A 21,165-nucleotide genomic window follows, 5' to 3' on the forward strand; every position below is an offset into this window, starting at 1 on the left:
CTGCACAGCACATAGGCCGGGGGCAGAATCCACATCTCCTACACTGTGAGATATAGTCTGGACGGTAGTCGGGGTGGAGGTTTTCATGCAGTTAGGGAATGTGATCAGCTTTCCTGTGTAGATGAGTTATAAGAGCAGGTAGGAAGTTCATCATTAAATTACTTTTATGAACAGTATAAGATTAATGATATAAAGGATGTAGAGTATATAGAGTAGCACTTAAGTCCTAACATCTGGGCACATGTGGGTTTCATGTGAACTGCCCGGGGCTCAAGGGACAGTTAATCCGCCACTGCTCACTAGTAAGATGATGGTGGGGAGTAACTGGAGCCACAGGTTCCATATGTATAGAGAATAAGTGTTTATAGGCATGTATAAGCAATCCTGCTGCAAACTCTGTTCGGGGTTGTGTCTTGGTACCAAATCCAAACTGTTAACCTACTGCTAACACCCGTTATTGGTGCTCATTGCAGGTGTTAACTCTTTAAATACCACCAACATGAACAGACAAATTTAAGTAATCTGTCTAGATATTTAGGAGAGAAATTTTTCTGTACTTCTTTCAACAATGTGAATGAAGTCCTTCAGGGAATGCAGCACAGCTAATGTCCTTAATAATGAAACATGTTTAATGAAATAATTTTACATTGTTTACAATCCCACCAACTGTGCAGAGTTATCAGTCAGAGATCAGCCACACTATCCATCTGTCAGATCACTCAAAAGATCAATCTTATTAATAGCGTTTTTCATAATTGCTGGAAAGCAAACATCCTGCATGATTAAGGGATCGGGCATACTCACTAGGTGTTACTATTGGAGAACATTTTACAATCCTGTGTAGTCATAGCGACAGGATAACAGTACTGATCACCCATTGGCCATGACAAATTAGCGCAATAACAATGATATAAACAAACATTGTGTTTTGTTGTACACAATAGTTCAATTTGTATGCAATGATACACATAGCATTTACCCAAGTTTTACATTTACTTTTCAAGATTTTTCTATTCGATAGACATATACTGTACATATACAAAATCTTCATAACATTTCAGCCGCAAACTTATTTACATATACAGTATATGCCTACCAATATTCTGACAACTGCATACAAGCAAATTACCATGACTAATTAGCTTGAAGGCAATACTTCTGCATTACCATCAAAGTCATGCTGTCGTTTGCCAAAACGTGTAGCTGTAACTACATTTACTAGAATATACTGTACAGGGGTGGCAGAACATGCAGATGTGCCAATACTGATACTGGAATATATATGATTTGTGGAGTCTATAGATGTGCCCTTACTAATGCTAGAATATATATAATTGCTACAATGTATAGTAATGCCCTTATTAATACTGGATATTATTATAATAATACAGGTGGTCCCCTACTTGAGAATACCCGACTTACAGACGACTATTATATTATAATATGTATTGGTTGCATTTGTAGATGTGCCCACACTGACACTGGAATAAAAACGTTTGAGAAAACTTTTATATATAAGCATAATGTTACTAGAACATCTATAGATATCGACTTAAAGAGGACCTGTCACCCCGAAAAAGCCCCCCCCCAAATGTGCCCCACATAATCCGCTCCCTACCCCCTTTCTGCCCAGCAATTTTTTAAAAAATCTATGATCAGAAAGGTGTTTTAAACAAATCCGACCTCTTACAAAATAAGAGGTCAGATCCTCATATCTGGGGAGCTGCAGTCGGCCTTATTCATAAGGGGGCCGGCCAACACTCCCCCAGCACGCCCCCTGTCACCTAGGACCAATAGGAGAAGCCGGCAGCATGTATTGCGTAATCGCTGTTGGCTCTCCACGATGCGGCAGCACCGCCGCTGTTCCACTAACAGGGCGCAGGGCTTATTCACATGGTCGGCCGCGCTGCACCGACAGTGGCTGCGGCTGCGCCGGGCTTATTGCCAGTGCCGGCCGAATGTAATATATATTCGGCCGGCACTGTCAATAAACGATAAACATTATGTCTGGCTAAAATATCTCATTAGTTTGTATACATTTATGCGTGCAGCATGTTCTAGAAGACTGCATGTACCAGCTGGATCTCCTCGATGAGAACCTTCTTCCCTAGAACTTAATAAATCTATGCAGAAAAACATTTTTGCTCCATGCCATTTGAGTTAAATATGTTTGTAAACTTAAGTAAACATAACACTATCATTTTTATGTTTATTATTAGAGATTGCTAATAATAGGTCGTTTATTGTATTCTATAGTTACTATAACAACAGAGTAAGAGCATAGGAACCTTGGAATTGATACTTTATACTTATGCTGCATTGTTTCCATTGTCTACACATAGTTATAATTATTCTACTGTGCACATATGTTTTGTGGATAGATTTGTACACATAGGTTACTTTACACATTATTTCATATTCTATTTCACTTTATTGCCAGTAATAGTCAATAGCTGCATGATAAATATAAAATAATTCATGTGTTACTGAGACAGATGACTTTAATATTCAAGGCCTAAGGCAGATATGTGATGCATTTTGTATCATTTATAATAACCAATATATTCTAGAGTTAAAGTCAGATAGATAAAACATTAAAATATTGCAAAAACACAGAGAAATAGATGACTATATAGATTGATGTGTAGAAAGATATATATTAGTTATATAGATAGAACAGACTGCCAAATGATAATGTAGGGGGAATTAATGATACGCTGGCATATCATGCTACAGCATATTATTAAACCCTGCCCCTAATACTGAATCAGATCTATGAAGAGGCTTAGGCTTCCCGATAAATACGTTTGTCAGCTCCACTGCCTGAATTGCTTATTTGAATTGATCTGAGTAAATAGACCAAAGAGAAGAAAAAATGGCTTCCATTGGGTCCACTCATTCTATATTCACTCATCATATACAACGCATTGCAGCCTGTACATATTGGGTGAATAAGGAATCACCAGACCTTATGATTCTTTTTCTGTGTGGCTACTGGTCAGGTTCAAATTATGGTACAGAAAACTTGTAATATATATTTATTAACTGAAATTATTTCAAAATAAAATAAATGAAAACATAAAATATTTTAATAAAATAGTATACATATATATTAATTATGAACTTGTGTTTTTTTTACTGATTTACCGCACATACATCCAATAACTGCTATAACTCCCAGCATTAATGTGTACTTATGTGACGTAACATTATAGAACACAAATGTATAAATGCGTAGGTTAGGTATAACAGCAAGCTATGTGTTCATTATTATCATACCAAGCTTTGTATGTATACTCTTCATTACATAGGGCTGTATAGGGGACTATTAAATTGCAGTGGGGGTGATGAATATCAGGAAGGAAGTTTTGCATATGGTCTCTACTAAACTGATCACTGGAGAAACATAGAAGGATGGTCCTTAAACTCATACAAGTGAAATATAAAAACGCAAAAACAAAAAAGGACCTCAGAGTTGATGGGATTAAATAAGAATTTGTAACAAGCCATTGAGACAGAACAATGAAAACACTAAGAACATCACGGCAAGTTGTTAATGAAAAGCTCAAATTGATATTCATTTAACCAGTTCATGACCTCCATTTTTCTCAGACTGGCTGTCACGCACGGTGGTGTGGGTGAGTCTCTTGGGGCTAAAAGTCTGTAAACTCCCTGGACCAGTGCGGGGGATGATGGTACCAGCCGCAACCCAGGACCGGAATCTAAGTGGCCCCTGGTCTTCGCCAGATCCCGCTGCAAAGCGGGATGGTCATGCTGCTGGGGGGGGGGGAATATGCCACCAGATCGTTTCACGGGTGCGACTAGGCCTGCGGTGGCAGCCAAGGTGGCACACAGGGAAGGCAGGACCTTGGGGAGGTCGGACCTCGGGATGACACCGACATCTTTGCACATTACTCCTTCATTTCATTTACTGCTTCTTCTTGAAGAACATGCTTTTACTGAGTTTTTTCCTGATGCAAAATTGTTCAGTACAGCTCCAGCCAATGGCTGAAATGTTTTTTTTTTTATTCTAGTCCATTCTAGACCATTTCTTTGATTTTGTAGTCAAAAGTACCTTATGCATGATCAAAGACATTTATTTCTGCAAGAATTTGTATGCAAATCCTGTCCCTAATTTCATAATTTTTAGAACAAAATATATGAACTATATAATAAGGCTCAGTTGGTTTGACATGTTTTTGTTATTTATCCATATTTAACATGTTCCATCATCTGTATTGTTGCTGCGTAAGTGGAAAATGGCTAAATTTTTTCTTTCCTCCTGCTCCTTAATAAGGTTGTCAGTGCTGATCAAGCAGCTGCCAGTGTTCTCCAGACCTCTTGAGATATGTAGTAGTTTCCATTCATCATCATAGGACCAAATAATTGAAGCAATCCATGTGCTCCAGGGTAACTCTGTCAACTGTCATACTTACTTGTCTATGATACTTGTCTGTTAGCATGGCTTGGTTTCTTTGGTGTTCTCATAGAGGCCGCAGAGGAGGCAGAGATGAATGTGGTTTTCTGGTCTATTTTGTTTTGTTTCTTGGAAGAACAAGACTTAAGAGAGTTATATTGGTGCAGTCTCCTAGTCCCATTGAAATGGTGAGTTCTTTTAAAATCATAACCTTGCATATTTCATGAACATACATATTAATGACTAAGATGTAACAAGAAGGTTGTCTACCTCTTTTAGAAGAAATGTCATCTAAATTAAACTTCAAAACAGAAAAGACTGAGCAATAGCTCTATAGCCACTGCCCGGACGGCTGAACAGTTCATCTCAGTCAAATATGAATTTGAATAATCTATTCATTGAGAAATGTTAATACAGATTTCACTTATCTACAGCAAATGGAAGTCAGTAGAATGCAATTTAGGAAAATGCCAGCAGCCTCACCTCAAACATTAGCTGTGCTACTCTCATTTACTGCATATCAGAGAGGTACCTGGGATTCAAAGATACAAAATGAGTCTGTGCTAAAGGATAAAACAGATGTGTTAGCAGTAGAGATGAGCGAGTATACTCGTCCGAGCTTGATGCTCGTTCGAGTATTAAGGTACTCGAAACGGCTCGTTGCTCGGACGAGTATTTCTCCTGCTCGAGATCGAGCATTTAATTAAAAAAACACAGTGAAGAACAATGAAGAATAGAATAAAAACAGTGAACACAGTGACCACAGGATCATTTAAGTGAAAAACACAGTGAAAAACACAGTGAAGAATAGATTACAGATGTTCGGCACATCTGCTTACTTGTCGGGAGATACGCGCGGAACGGTGCGCCCAAAATAGTATGTGAAGAACAATATATATGTGTGAAGAACACATTGCAGAACACGGTGAGCAGGACAGAGACAACGAGGAGCAGCACAGAGACACCGGGGAGCAGCACGGAGACATGGGGCAGCGGCAGCACGAAGACATTGGGCAGCGGCAGCACGGAGACATGGGGCAGCGGCAGCATGGAGACATCAGGCAGCGGCACGGAGCGGCACGGAGACATCGGGGCACGGAGACATCGGGGCACGGAGACATCAGGGCACGGAGACAGCGGGGCACGGAGACAGCGGGGCACGGAGACATCGGGGCACGGAGACAGCGGGGCACGGAGACATCGGGGCACGGAGACAGCGGGGCACGGAGACAGCGGGGCACGGAGACAGCGGGGAGCGGCGGGGAGCCGCACGGAGACATCGTTGCACGGAGACATCGGGGAGCGGCACAGAGCGGCACGGAGACATCGGGGCACGGAGACATCGGGGAGCGGCACGGAGCGGCACGGAGACATCGGGGCACGGAAACATCGGGGCACGGAGACATCGGGGCACGGAGACATCGGGGCACGGAGACAGCGGGGCACGGAGACAGCGGGGCACGGAGACAGCGGGGCACGGCGACATCGGGGCACGGAGACAGCGGGGCACAGAGACAGCGGGGCACGGAGACAGCGGGGCACGGAGACAGCGGGGCACGGAGACAGCGTATCTCCCGACAAGTAAGCAGATGTGCCGAACATCTGCAATCTATTCTTCACTGTGTTTTTCACTTTAATGATCCTATTCTTCACTGTTCTTCACATCTGCTAACTTGTCGGGAGATAATATACGCGCGGAACAGTGAAGAATAGATTGCAGATGTTTGCATACATCTGCTAACTTATCAGAAGACATTCTTTTTCAATTAATTAACACATTTTATTCCCGAACCATGGTCCCTTTGAAAAATGCTCGAGTCTCCCATTGACTTCAATGGGGCTCGTTATTCGAGACGAGCACTCGAGCATCTGGAAAAGTTCGTCTCGAATAACGAGCACTCGAGCATTTTAGTGCTCGCTCATCTCTAGTTAGCAGTAGTGATGGAAGTAGTGCTCGTCATAGTAGTAGAAGTAATTGAGTAAAATTAGATTGGGTATATTGTTTGTCAGAATTATTAACCACATTCTAGGTTAATTAGATAGTACATGACATTTACATTAATCACTGGGGAAAGCAGGACAAGTATGCTCATCCTGATTAGTGGGGACTGTAAGTGTACCTGTGCAATAAGCAGTAGGAGAAGGTAGTGTAACCCCCTTTGCTGCCATAATCAAGGGTATCTGAGGCAACTTATGAGCTAGACAAAGGGAAAGTGGTTCCCTCCGTCTTCCCGCAATGCGGCCGTGTGTTACTGTGGAGCCGCCACTGCTGAAGATCTGATCCTGGCATCTAGCCAAAATACCAAAGCCTTTTGGGTCCAGCTGGAGGTGGATAAAAGTCCACCAGTGGGAAATTAGAAAAACTAAATTAAGTATAGTTTTATAGGATAATAAAGAATATTGTAAATAAAAAATACATTTTCCCATATGTAATTATGTATTGCTTAAAAAAAATAGCTTGTATTGCTCTGCTCATAAATGTAGGAAAAGGCTGGACACCAAAAAAAAGAACCTCATCAATTAGACAATCAGGCACCTAAGTTATCAGTTATCCATAACATTGATTGATAGAGTATTACAAGCAGAATAATGGATTGTGAACACAGATGTGAGCAAAACCTCAACCAGTGCCTGAGCTCCTGGATGCCGATCTCCAGCTTTAGAACTCCCTTAGAAGTGAATATTGTACTAGATTCAGATTCCCACTAGCCATCCATTCACATGGGGCAGTTGGGGAAACTCTAGGACCCCATGATTGGGGTCCCTGCATTTAAATTCATGGCATTAAAAAAAAAAAAACCTTTAAATGTGTGTTAGAGTATCTGAATTAGACCTTTATATTAATTACGTTACAATATTTCATAACCAGTTTAATTAAATTACTTATTTATGATGCCTTGGGTTTCGCTCCTGTGTCTCCCATATTTTACGTTAGATAATTCTCGTCCTGACTGCTTATGTTATCTTGCACTGGCACAGTCTGCACATCCTGACAAGGCATGTTTTGCATACCAATTTCTTTACATTGAGCAGTGCAGCAAACACAATATTAAGCAGATATATTATGGGAAGACTGCTTTTTGGAAATGTCTCACTTACAAAGGCTACATAATAATTATGCTATTAAACTGGCTACAAAATAAAGGGCAGGCGTTAAATGTGTAAATTTCCTCCTAGCACTGCTGGGAATGTTATGTTGTGAATCTCATTTGCAGTCGTGTAGAGTAATTCTGGTTTTGTAAACTATTTCATTTTCCACATGTGATATTAAAGATGCCATCTGCATGTTTAAGTCACAAGTTTGCTGATTTTACCACATGTGCTGAGACTGTAATTCAATAATCTTGCCACTACATTTAGATCTTTCATAGCTTATGCATACGCCGTTATCCTAATGGGACTTTTTAGAGGGTGGCAATAATGCTTGTCTTGACAAGTTCAAGTTCACATCTCTGTATGATCACATTGAAGACAGAATCCTCTTATCTCACAGTAACCAAGTAGAGCAATTTTTGTGATGTGGAACAATCAGGGTTAAAGGGGTTGTCCATTTTCAGTAAATATTTTATACTGTTTGTGTAATGAAAAGATATACAGTTTCCCAATATATTTTCTGTCTCAATTCCTTGTGGTTTTCTAGATCTCTTCTTGCTGTTCCTCTAAAGAAAGCTTCTATGTTTACTTCCAGTGGATAGAAATCTGCCCATGGTCATGTGATGGACATGCAGGTACACAAGCTATTATTATCATAGGGAGTAATCAGCGTCATGTGATATTAGCAACTTGAGCACCCCCATGTCCATCACATGACCATGGACAGATTTATACCCACTGGAAGTACAACTTTTCATAGAATTACGGTAAGCAGAAATCTAGAAAACAGTCAGGAATTGATACAGAAAGTATTTTCAAAATTATATGACTTTTCATTACACAAACAATATCAATTATTTGCTGAAAGTGGGCAGTGATGGAACATGGGAACCACTATATTGGTGCTGACTGGTGCCCTATGCCATATAGTGATATAGTGAATTGGAAGCACCAAAATAGCCTTTCCTTCTATGCTAGAGATTGGAATTCAAAGCCTCAAGCTTCTAGTTTCTGAAAACTAGCACATTGTAAGCAAGGTAGGAAATCACAGGGTAAACAGGCACCACCCAAAATCTGTCTGGCTGCATCCAGGCACTTGGGACGTATGCAATGTGCATTTCATTATCATTATGGGTGATAGTAAGTGTGCTCTGACCTCAGTGACATGCTGCTCAGCTGATTTCTTAACTCCCATAGACCTGAAGATCCATTGACTTTGGCTTTGCATCTTACTTATATCCACTTTTTTTTATCCATTTTACAAGCAGAACACTTGATATAATGATTGAGATTGCTACATGATTGACACATCCACTTGGTTTTTGTTATGCGGCTCAGCATTTCACCTGATAAAACAGCACAGGGTGCCTTCAGGGCAGAAGTGAATGAAAAATGTCATCAGGAAAATCGAGCGCCATTATCACAATACTGTAAATATGTGGACAAAATTCCATCTCAGCACTGGAGATGCCCTGAAGTAATACAAACCGATTACCCAAAGAATCACAAATACTCTCTCTGCATCAGTAACTTGTATGTTTCTTTTATTGTTTTAAAGAGTATATAGCACAAATAAATAGTTTTAAGCTGTTTTTCATGCTAACACAAGAGCTTATGTATAAAAAGTCTAACAAGAAATAATTTAGTAACATAAAGGGGGGATTGTGTCTCAGGCTCCACCAGTTTCTATCTGGAAAACACTTGTCCTCTGCGCCGAGGAGAGGAGGACTGCTCACGCCCTGACCCAGTCCATAGCGATGTATGGTGCATGGCGCCGTATTACGGAGAAAGGTAGGATATTTCCTATCTTTCTCCCGGCTACAGAACGGTACGTTGCCGCACGTGTGCTACCGTGCACCTATTGCCATCTATGGGGGACGTATATACTGCATGTATAGGTTGGCTATATATACATCCCCCATACGGCCATGTGAACGTAGCCTAAGACTGTTGGTTCCTACTTTAGACCAACTTTTAGTTGGTCTAAACTGTGCACTAGAATTTTGGGCGCATGGACGATTTCCCTAATGCTATGCCCCTTTCTGGCAAAGTCATGCCAATTTCCCAAAGGTCATGCCTCCTTAATCGGACAAGCCAGGAAAGTGCCAAAAAAAAGGTCTAAAAGCCTTGTTAACTGTGGTACAAAACCACCAGAATTGAGGCGCAAGTGTGTTTATAAATGCTCCACAGTAAATGAAGGAATTGATGTCAGAATAGGGATTGAGTACTGTGAGATGTTGTTGCCTTGGAGGGTAATATAATGCGCAATAGTATAAAAATAATAACCTAAGATCCTAAGTTACTGCAATCCCTGAATGGAGCAAGTGTTTACTATCCAGACTGATGTATAGGTCATCCTCCACTGATGTATGATGCACTTAACTGCATGTCAGCTGCCTTCTCACATCGATGGATGAAGTCTCTTCACACTTATAGATTTCTGTGCATCGTGTAAGATGTAGACTACTCAGGATATTAGTGCTCATATTGTCTGTGGCACAGCTTGATATGAGAGAGGTTCCTTTCTTGGGGCTCCACCTTTTTAATTCAGTAGAAAAGCTGCTCTTGCTCTACTGGACTTAGCATTACAATTACCCCTTAATGCCCAGGGCCCTGTTTCGCTTTGTGTTTCAATTTTTCACTCCACAACTTCAAAAATCTGTAACTTTGTAAAGCACCGGGAGAGGGCTTATTTTCTGTGTAACACACTGCACTTTATAGTGACAGTATTTAATATCAAATGCCGTGTACTGGGAAGCAGGAAAAAGATTCCAAATGCAGTGAAATTTGTGAAAAAACTCATTTGCGTCATTTTCTTGCGGGCTTGGTTTTTACGGCTTGTCACTGTCTGCTCCAAATGACATGTCTTCCTTATTATTTGGGTCGGTATGATACTAAATTTATATAGGTTTTATTGTGTTTTAATATATTTACAAAAATGAAAACATTCTGCACAAAAAAAGCAATTCTTCATTTTTCCATCTTATGGTGCTAATAACTTTTTTCATATTCAGTATACAGAGCTGTGTGAGGTGTCATTTTTTGTGAGATAAAATTACTTTTTCATTGCTACAATTCTGAGGATTATACAATCTTTTGATCACTTTCTGATACATTTTATATATGTTGCAAAATGGCAAATAAGTAGCATTCTGCTATTTTCTATTAAACGCTGGGAATAACGGTTATTATATTTTTATAGATTGGACATTTTGGGACTTGGCCATACCTATTATGTTCATGATTTTCAATGTTTATTTATTTTATATCAGTTCTAGGGAAATGGGTGCCTTGGGTGCCTGATCTAGCAGATGCTTAGAGATCAGGCTGAATAGCAGGCCTGGGAGTCTAGTATAGACTCCTGGCTGTCGCAGTAACCGATTGCTGCCCCTCACCCGATCAAATCCAATTTGATGCCCTGCATTTACATGGTTAACCAGCACCGACTGCGGGTGTTTGCAGAGCCCTCTCCGTCCAACCACTTCTGACGCATGCCATAAGCATCATAAACCAGGGGTTCTTACTCATAGATCTAGGCACTGTGACTGTGGTAATCTTCTTATATTTGTTACTCATTGTCTCCTTCCTTCCAAAATCAACTTTTAAATTATGCTAATAAGCCAGAAGAGCTCTGGGGTGTTACCAAAGCCCTTCCATGCAGTAGCTTCACAGGCTGTTGGATTATGTAGGAGCACTCCTGTCCCCTACTCTGTGAGATTATATCAAGCAGATAGAGGGAAAGTTGCTCAGAGGGCACATGGGCAGTGTGAGACTTGTTCCTGTATAATGTAACAGCCTAGCGCTCTTGGCTAATCAGCATAATTTTTAAGTTGATTGTATGAGAAAGGAGACCATGGAAAACTAATATAAGAAGATTACCATAGTTACAGTGCCTGGATGTATGAGTAAGTGTCCCTTGTTTTCAATGCTTGCTTTTGATGGTAGATTTCCTTTCAATTGCCAATAATACATTTGCAGGAGACTACAAGTTACTAAAGAGGTTTTCCAAACATATACAAATTATCATTGCGCTGCAGGCAAGTTTTTTTTTAAAAAAAGTAAAAGGGCTGTTGCTCATATCACTAATCCTTGCCACGACTGTTTGGCTGAGTCTGAGTTTGGACCCTTTTTTCTGCTCCTATTGACAAATGGCCATGAATGCCCACTCAGTGTATTGTTGGCTGAGGTGGATCACTGCTGGTGCTATTGATTGGCTGAGCAGGCATTTCTAGCTGCTTCATGCTGTGTCTGGCAGGAACCTGAGCCATGTCCAGATAGCAGTAAAAAGGTTAAGTGACTTAACTGTAAGCTGTTTTTTAACTCATTTGCAGTATATTGCATTACACGTTGTTCTATGTATGGCAAATCCTTTTTTGGATTTGACTTTTATTTGTAATTTTACAAAAACATTACAAAGATTTTAAACCCATAAATTAAAATAGGATTATAATTATAAAACACCCACTTCTCCACCAAAGGCAGGAACACTATATAAATACACACACAAGAAGTCTTTATAATCATGTCTCCATTATTTTTCAGTATCCAAGGAGCCCAGATTGTTAATAATTCAAACACTCAGGAAATTGCTCAGAAAATTAGTAAATTCTATTCTACACGTTTCAACTTTAGGTGTAATTTTTTTTAATAAATCAGCAATAGCCTTCTAGCAAGGGAAATAATGTAGTAAGACATGTGAAAAATGTAAAACAAGTAGCGATAACAGAATATTATAGCAACAAATTAATACAAAGAAATAAAGATAGAAGCATTAAAAAAAGATAAAAAACAAAAAGATCCCATTGTACCGTTTAAAGCCCAATACTACAATAAGCAGTGGCATCGCAAAAACGACAAATGTAGCAGCAAAATGTCAGAAATATACCGTATATACTCGTGTATAAGCCGAGTTTTTCAGCACAAAAAAATGTCCTGAAAAACCTGACCTCGGCTTATACACGAGTCAATGAAAAAAAATGTAATACTTACCCTCTGGTGCTCGGATCCTCGGTGGCGGGTCCCAATCCTCGGCAGCGGCTCCCGATCGTGAACCTGACGTTAAGCACATTAAAAAAACTAAACTTAATACTCACCTTCCGGCGATACTCACCCCCGATCCTTGTGGGTGGCTCTCGATCCACAGCGGCCGCTTCTTTCTTCTTTCTTCTCTTGCCAGCGGAGTCGCGTCCATGCGATCTCCCCGCCGGTGCTCACTATAATGCGGCGGTGTCGCCGCTGATGACGTCATAGTGAGCGCCGGCAGGCTGGCTGTATACGTAAGGGGGCTGGCTGGCTGTATACCACTTGGGGCTGGCGGGCTGTATTCCACTTGGGGCTGGCTGGCTCTATACCCCTTGGGGCTGGCTGTATACCACTTGGGGCTGGCTGTATAACACATGAGGCTAGCTGTATACCACATGGGGCTGGCTGTATACCACTTGGGGCTGGCTGTATACTACACCCTCGGCTTATACTCGAGTCAATAGGTTTTTCCAGTTTTGGTGGTAAAATTAGGGGTCTCGGCTTATACTCGAGTATATACGGTAATAGTCAATGACATCTAATTAGGGGTCCACCTGCTGCGTCACCCACCGATCAAGAGAATGAGGGTCCCATTTTCATAAATGAATATACACCAGTAGGTCTACCACCCAGCTGCACTGTTCAAACTATGGGACCTTTTGGAGAGTCATACAATGACCCCCCCCCCCCCTTATTGAATAGATATTGATGCTGACTGCTTTAGCCCATAGTATAAAACAATAGCAGTGTAAAGTGCATGAGATTTATGAAAATCCTATCCACTTCCAAACTTCCAACCTAAGATTAAAGTTAGTGGGTTAGGGTTTAGAGGTCAGGATTAATAGGTTGGGATATGTTTTAATAAATACTTTAAGATAAGCTTCCCCTAGCTATTTGTACGGAATTGTGGTGGATCAAGGTATATCCTGATCCATAAGGCTAATGCAGAAGCTCCATATGGAGTGTGGATTACACCAATACGAAGAAAAACACTTGTTGAAGCACAACTACAGGTAATCTGGTCAGTGACACGCCACTCACTGAGAATTTTCTATATTGTTAATATCCAGTAATAGGGCAAATCTGAAATGATCTTCTTCTGTTCCCTACATTGATTCACGAATAAAGAGATTGTGTGAGAACGTGTTCAGATGCTGCTATGCTGCTATGCTGTGCAGATTCCGATACATCTTCAGTGAAAAAAAAAAAAAGAACAGGGAGTTTTATAACAGATGGTGAAGCCTCCACAGATCCATGATCTCAATACAGACAGAACCTGAGTCTGCAGAAGAACTGTGGCAGATTATCAGAGATGCTTGGAAAACCTACAGTATAAGGCCTTAAAAACTCTAACAGTAATAATAAGGTTTTTGTTTTGTTTTTATTGTTGATTCAGCTTTTGTTAAACTTTGCATGAGAAAGGTTTTGCTTGTGCATGAGAAATAAGCTAGGAATAGATCATAATCTACATGATCAGAATTCTCATAATCATAACAGAGTAACACTGTATTGGTGATACTGCTGGACAAGTCATGAGTTTGCCAACTACAAGATTATGGAAATCATGTCCACCAAAGATCTACGGATCTACGGATTTGTGGGATTCGTAAAGGCAAAGACAGACGCGTGTCTGATTGAATCCCATTTCTTGGGTGGGAAATTGCCAAATGTGTTCTCCACTCAGGGGCGCGCCTGCCATTAGGCGAGTCGACAATCTCACCTCAGGTGGCGCGCCACCTGTTGGACGATGGGGGGTTTCATGCGCCCACCTGTCCATGCTGCCGCCCGTCCCTGTTGCCATGCTGCCACCGGCCCTACCGCTCATGCCGCCGCCCATGCTGCCGCTCAGGCCAGCACATCCCCCTGCCCGTGGTGCATCCCCACCTGTCCGCTTCGGGCTACCACCCCTCTGTATGCATTTTGTACTACATGGTGGTACGCTGTATGCATTTTGCACTATATGGCGGTAGGCTGTATGTATTTTATATTACATGGCGGCACGCTGTATACATTTTATACTACATAGCGACACACTATGCATTTTATACTAAATGGCGGTATTTTGTATGTATTTTAGAATAGAATAGAAGAATAGAATGCTTTATTGTCCCCACAGGGGAAATTGACTTTGTCACAACGACAACAACAACACCTCCATTCATGATCACAATTGTACATATACAAACAAGTAAAATACAACATACATATACAAATAGATAATAAAAGTTATTTTAAAAAATAGTAAAAAATAGTAAAAAGTAAAAAAAAAAAAAAAGAAAAAACACCATGGTTACGAATATTAATTACTTGCCCATGTTCACTAATGCAATTGCCCTAGGTATAAAGGAGTTTTTAAAACGATTCGTTCTACATTTCATATGCAGAAACCGATCACTAAATGAACTACGTTGACCCATCAGTGTGTTATATAATGGGTTTTTCTCATTACATACAATGGACTTAAATTTGGAGAGCATACGTGCACACAAGACTGACTCCCAATCCTCTGTCTTAGTGCCCACAATTGAGTTCACCTTCCTAACCAGTTTCTTAAACTTGTTTAAGTCAGTCGTGCGGGCATTGTTTCCCCAACATACCACCACATAGAATAAAACACTTCCAATTACAGACTGGTAAAAGGACAGCAACATCCTACAGTCCACATCAAAAGACCTGAGCGATCTTAAAAAGTACAGTCTCCCAGACGCCTTTTTGTACAATTTCTCTGAATTTATATGCCACAGTAACTTATCATCCAGATAGACGCCCAGATACTTGTAGTTGGTGACGCGTTCTACTGCGACACCCCTAATCTTTGTAGGCTCACCATCAGTATCACGTTCTTTTCGGAAACTGATTACCATTTCCTTGGTCTTAGATAGGTTCAATTCCAAGCCATTTGTGTCGCACCACTCCGAGAACAAGTCAATGGTCGACCAATATTCAGACAAATCTCCCTCTTTTATGCACCCTATTATCGCAAGAAACACTGACTTCTATTTTTTTGTAGTATTTTATACTACATGGCGGTACACTGTATGCATTTTGTACAACATGGCGGTAAGCTGCATGCATTTTATACTACATGGCGGTATGCTGTATGCATTTTATACTACATGGCGGTATTTTGTATGTATTTTATACTACATGGCAGTAAGCTGTATGCATTTTGCATTGCTTTATTTTCACACCAAACCAATATGATGGATCTAGTCCTGACACTCCCTTATATATTACATATAGGGGTGGGGGGTAGAGGGGCGTCTCTTTATGGCTCACCTTATGCAGCAGAAAGGCATGGTTCACCCCTGTCTCTACCCCTATCTTGCCTTATATAATAAACCATCTGCCTGTAATCTAACAAATGGAGTCTTAGCTAAACATATGGGCAAGGCAAGGATGTCCACTCTTGCCCTTAGTCTGGTGGCCCATGAATGTGCTAAGTCCATGAAAACAGATCTGTGTGCTGGCCAGACGCTAAATAATGATCAGAGTACAATGGCAGTCATTGCATTAGTGAAATATGCAAGGAGTCTCTGTATGCCAGAGGAGCAGCAACAGAGACACTGTAGCAGTGGCAAATGGCAACAATTCCCATTTTTGGGAACACAAATAAAATGATAACAGTAGGGGGTGATAGAATAAAAGAAAATGCATAATACTTTGTTAATATGTGTGTGTAATGCATATATTGTGTATGGGTGTTTTAGTGTTTGTGTCCCATATATAGTTTATCTGTGGTTTCTTAAGTGTAATGTGTGAGATGGGTGGGCAGAAGTGAGTGTTTAGGTTGATGAGGTCAAAGTTTGCACTGCAGCCCATAATGGGTCATAGTTACTGTTTTGGTTCCAGGTGGTGAAGAGGAATTCTGCGGCTATCTGCATAAATAAGTAAACAACCCCTGGGAATCCCCTAGGGAGTCTCTGAAGATTTGAAACAGAGGTAAAACAAAAATATAACTGAGTTCTTTAAGAGTGTAACCAACATGCTTTGTAAGCCTTGTTCACATTGGTTTTATTGAGGTTAGATTGGACCATAACTCAGACCATGTCCACAATCACAAAGCCTACTAAATAATTTTTCATAAATGTAGTCATGTTGTCCCTTAGATTGTTATCTTTGGATATGACCGGCATAATGAATTTATTTTTTTTTGCAATGGCCTGCAGTTATTGCATATCCCACAATGGCCTGCAGTTACTGCATATCCCACAATCATCCTGTGGCCATAAATGCTGATTCCAGGTTGTCAGGTAGGGCTCAAAAGTGCATGCCTGGCCACTGCTGGCCGGATGTGTGGTGGTTGTATCCAAGGACAGTTATATTGTTTCTAAGAAACAAAGTGGCTACATTTATAGGAAATTATCTTTACACTGGTAATTTCTTTCTAACAACATGCAATTAAAGAAATGTAAATATACAGTATGTGGCAGATTAATTAAATTAAATCTTCATGCTTAGATGCAAATACCCCTTTATAGGATTTTCTATAATGTCCTCCAATGTTATTGGAATATGCTGGAGTGTTTGTGTTCAAATTAATAACCTACCTGGTGTAATCTGCCATTATCTGAATTATTTCTGGTGCTTCATCCAAATGGTAATTCCGAACATGACTGTTATAACAATGAAACTAACACTGGAAATGGCCTTGCTACATCCAGAAATACATAGATTCCATTCTGATCTGCAACTTTAGTCATTGTTCGGAAAACGAGATCTTCCACCATCCTGGAAGTTAATGGTAAAGTAATGTTCACCACATCTAAATAGACTTAAACTGCTTCAAGATGGACAACCTCTGACTTGGCAGACCTAATGAATGTGTCACTTATTAACTTGACCCCAAAACACAGACATGATAGTGCTGAAGCATAATCTCATTGGTATTATATTCACAAAAAGGAACTTTGACACTACTGGAAACAAATCTAAAAATTAACATAGTTCAACAACTAGACATTCATGTTTAATATGTTTATTTTGCATGTTCACTTCTTTTTTTTTCTTAAATTTTACTATGATACTGCTCTTTTATGTTCTGTCAGTCCAATATTAGTGTACTAGAACTCTTTGTTTTTACATTATTATTGAGGGTTTGGAAGATGGGGCAGTGTCGTACTGGCCCACCAGAGTACCAGAGGATCCTTCGGTGGGCCCTGGCTCAACCCAATACTGAACCCCATCAAAAAACAGTACAATTTGGAGGATAATGGAGTATATTTCCCGGGGGATAATGAAGAGTGGGCCCTCAAATTGATTTTCTCTGGTGGGCCTAAGAAAACCCAGTCCAACACTGGATGAAGGATGCATTTTAGTAGAGAGTTGCAGAGTATGGGGGATGCATAGGAGAAGTCCTGGAGATGGTCTTGAGAATCGAGGATGGTTATAAAGTGAGGAACGGAGATTATGTGTGGGACGCTATTGGCTGATGAGTTCAAAATTATATGGATGGGGCAGTTTAACTGGCTCTAACTTAAATCTGTTTTTCACAACCACGAGATGTTATATCTCTAGGCTTCTAGTCTAGTTGCAAGGGGTAAAAGTTCTTTGGACAACTTCTAGTTTTAGGATCCATTCCATAATACACATTATGAATACATTATATTATACATTATATAATTACATTATATACATCACATTACCATATATTATAAAAATATGTGCTTAGGTGCAAGATACACTTGTTGGAGGATATGTGAAAGAATATAATAAAATAAATAAGTAAAAATACATAGGTATACCCTAAAAAGAAATTTTATTTATATACATATATATATATATATATATATATATATATATATATATATATATATTCCTCAAGTTTTAATATGTACTTGGATATTTCTAGTCATTTCTATTTCTACAATCCACCACAAATCCTACAACATTTGTACCTTGCACATTGGCAAATATTACCATAAGTACATGTTAAGATGCTATGCTCCTGAGATCTATAAGTATTAATATGGATCAGACTGCTCTCCGGCTTAGAAAATGATTTGGAGACCTGTGCATTCCCGGCTTTATAATTCATATGTCTGCAGATTATTATCCTTCTGAAGTGTATCTAATAAAGCATACATGTAATTTTCTTGAGACACACTTCTTTCTGTGCTGAGCTGAATTATTTTTCCTCATTCATACAGTATATTGTTTTCAGTGTATAGTTCCATAGGGGTATGAAGAACTAATATGTTTTTGTAATGTTTGGGGTTTCACTACCTTCACAGCATCTGAAAAGATAAATGATCCAACAGATTTCAACTCTCGGAGTCCCAAAGCTTTTGTTCTGGTTGAGATCAATACAACAACACTAAACTGGAGAAACTATTCACCTACCATACAGCACGGGGATGAATACATTTCTGTTAAAGTAAGCTGTTATGCTTCAGAAACATTATTATCAATAAAAATAACTATATATACAATTCTGCTTTCCTTCTAATTGTAACAATGAGATACAAACCAGAAATTAATCATTTCAAATATACCAAGAAAAGAAATACAGAAATGTGAGTTAAATTGCAGTCTTTTACAGTCATGAACTTTCTATATGGTGCAGTAGATTACAATGTAATGTCTTTATTTTATCAAACAGGAGCAACTGTACTGCTGTGCTTATTATAAAGATGCTAATTTAGTAATAGTTGTATACTAGTACCATGCTGCTTTTTCAAATCTGATTATACTGAACATTAAATAGGTATTTCTGAAACACACAGCACATCCGTTATAAATATTATAAAGAGCTGCCCAGATGAATACGTGTACTGACAATATTGCTGTGTTTTCTCAACTTTTTGTGTATCTACTATAACAGGCTAAACCAGACAATCCCCTCAATTCTGAGTACCTTAATCTGCTGTGCAGCTCTACTAAACCAGTCCTGTGATTTAGCAACCCTGAAAATGAACATAAGTTGTGTCCTTGTGCTATCTATTCATTCAATGAATAGCTCATGGTCAAATACAAATCTATGGGCTAAGATAATTGTGTTTCCACAGCCCTCTGCATGAGCCAACTGCACCAGCCGCAAATAATAACAGTAAATTGTTAGGAATGGTTTGGGCTAGAGAGAAAATCCCAACTATGCTGAAATCAATGGAGTGTGACCTATTAAAGGAGAAAGAAAGAGATGAAGATAATCACGGTCCTGAAAGTCAGGAAGGTTGTATATATCCATATTCATCTAGTGGCCACAGTACACACTTAGACAAAATTGTTGGTACCCCTCGTTTGACAAAAGAAAAATCCACAGTGGTCACAGAAATAACTTGAATCTGACAAAAATAAATCTAAATTATATTTCTTTATAAAATGAACAAATGAAAGCCAGACATTGGGGCACATGTATCATAAGTCTTTGTCTGTCTGTTTTTTGGGACTTTTCTTGACTTTCCTGCTGGTCAGATGTATCATAGCAGTTTTTCCTTATTGATACATGGGGCCTTTGGTCTTTAGTGCATTTGTGACTTTTTAAAACAAAAGATGCAAAAAGTCTCCAAAAGTCACAATTAGTTCCAAGCTATTTTCTACGCCTGGTCAGGGGCAGTTTTAGATTGTTGCCAAAATGTGTGACTTTTTTTTGTGATTTTTTTTAAAAAGTTGCAACTTTCACGTCTGGATTCTGGTGATAACTCAGGGCATACTGCAGAAAACTGGTGAAAAATTGTGAACTTTGAAAAGAGACTATTTTAGACGCAAAACCGTCACAAGCACCATAATAAAGTCTCAAAAATGAAAGAATAATGCAAGCCAAAAGTTTGATACATGTGCCCCTTTGCTTTCAACCATGCTTCAACAGAATTTAAAAAAAAATGAAACAGACCTTTCATGAGGGAGCAAAGGGACTTGTTAAGTGTTGTCCACTAATAAGCACCACAGGTGTCTACAATCTTGTAATCAGTCAGTGGCCTGTATATAGGGCTACAGCTACTTAGGCCCCTTCCACACTAGCGAGTGTGATGCGATGAACTCGCATCACACTCGCAACGCAAGCTGCCGGGAACGCACGGCCCGAACGCTGCACCGCGGGAGTGAACTCAGCATGTCAGTTCACTCCCGCGGTGCAGCGTTCGGGCCGTGCGTTCCCGGCAGCTTGCGTTGCGAGTGTGATGCGAGTTCATCGCATCACACTCGCTAGTGTGGAAGGGGCCTTACTGTGCTATTTAGTTTCATGGGGGGATGTATCATTAGGCAGGATTTTGACTGCCAGGTTTCCACCAGTCAAATTTATAGTCTGGTGTATGTGCAGCGTTAAATGCCTTCTAATGTGATCAGCTGTGTGTGCTGATTGCTCCAACATCTGCTCAATCTCTGCCTTTTTTGCGATGTTATTGAACAGGAAATTCTCAGATACCTCATACATAAAATTGAGCAAAAACTTCAAAATTGAGCAAAATATTCCCCCTGTAGTAGCAATGGACTCATATGTGGTGTAGTTTTGTGATTAAATTTGCGCTCTTTTGAAAATTCTCAGTTGATAAATGTCGTGTTGCACACTTGTGTATTTTTTCCGCCATTGCGTGACTTTAGTGTGGCGTTTTTTTTTCCTAAAAAATCAGCAAAAACAATGTTTACGCAAAAAATTGTGACAATTATACTCCAAGAAGCTACATAGGACTAATGAT

The 21,165-nt window shown here is 39.8% G+C and overlaps 1 protein-coding gene across 11 annotated transcripts in view; it reads right to left on the reverse strand.

The window, feature by feature from the left end:
* DLGAP2 (DLG associated protein 2) overlaps positions 1-21,165 on the reverse strand; it is a 628,408-nt gene that overhangs the window by 186,694 nt on the left and 420,549 nt on the right. Inside the window, exon 1 of one of the 11 annotated variants that reach the window (XM_072142343.1) lies at positions 805-851. The exons of the other annotated variants lie outside the window; for them this stretch is intronic. The gene's annotated coding sequence lies outside the window, so the exon portion shown is untranslated. Of the gene's footprint in view, positions 1-804; positions 852-21,165 lie in introns of those variants that run through there. 11 annotated transcript variants of the gene reach the window in all.

The sequence above is a fragment of the Engystomops pustulosus genome, chromosome 3 (assembly GCF_040894005.1).
Source record: "Engystomops pustulosus chromosome 3, aEngPut4.maternal, whole genome shotgun sequence".
Taxonomy (NCBI): domain Eukaryota; kingdom Metazoa; phylum Chordata; class Amphibia; order Anura; family Leptodactylidae; genus Engystomops; species Engystomops pustulosus.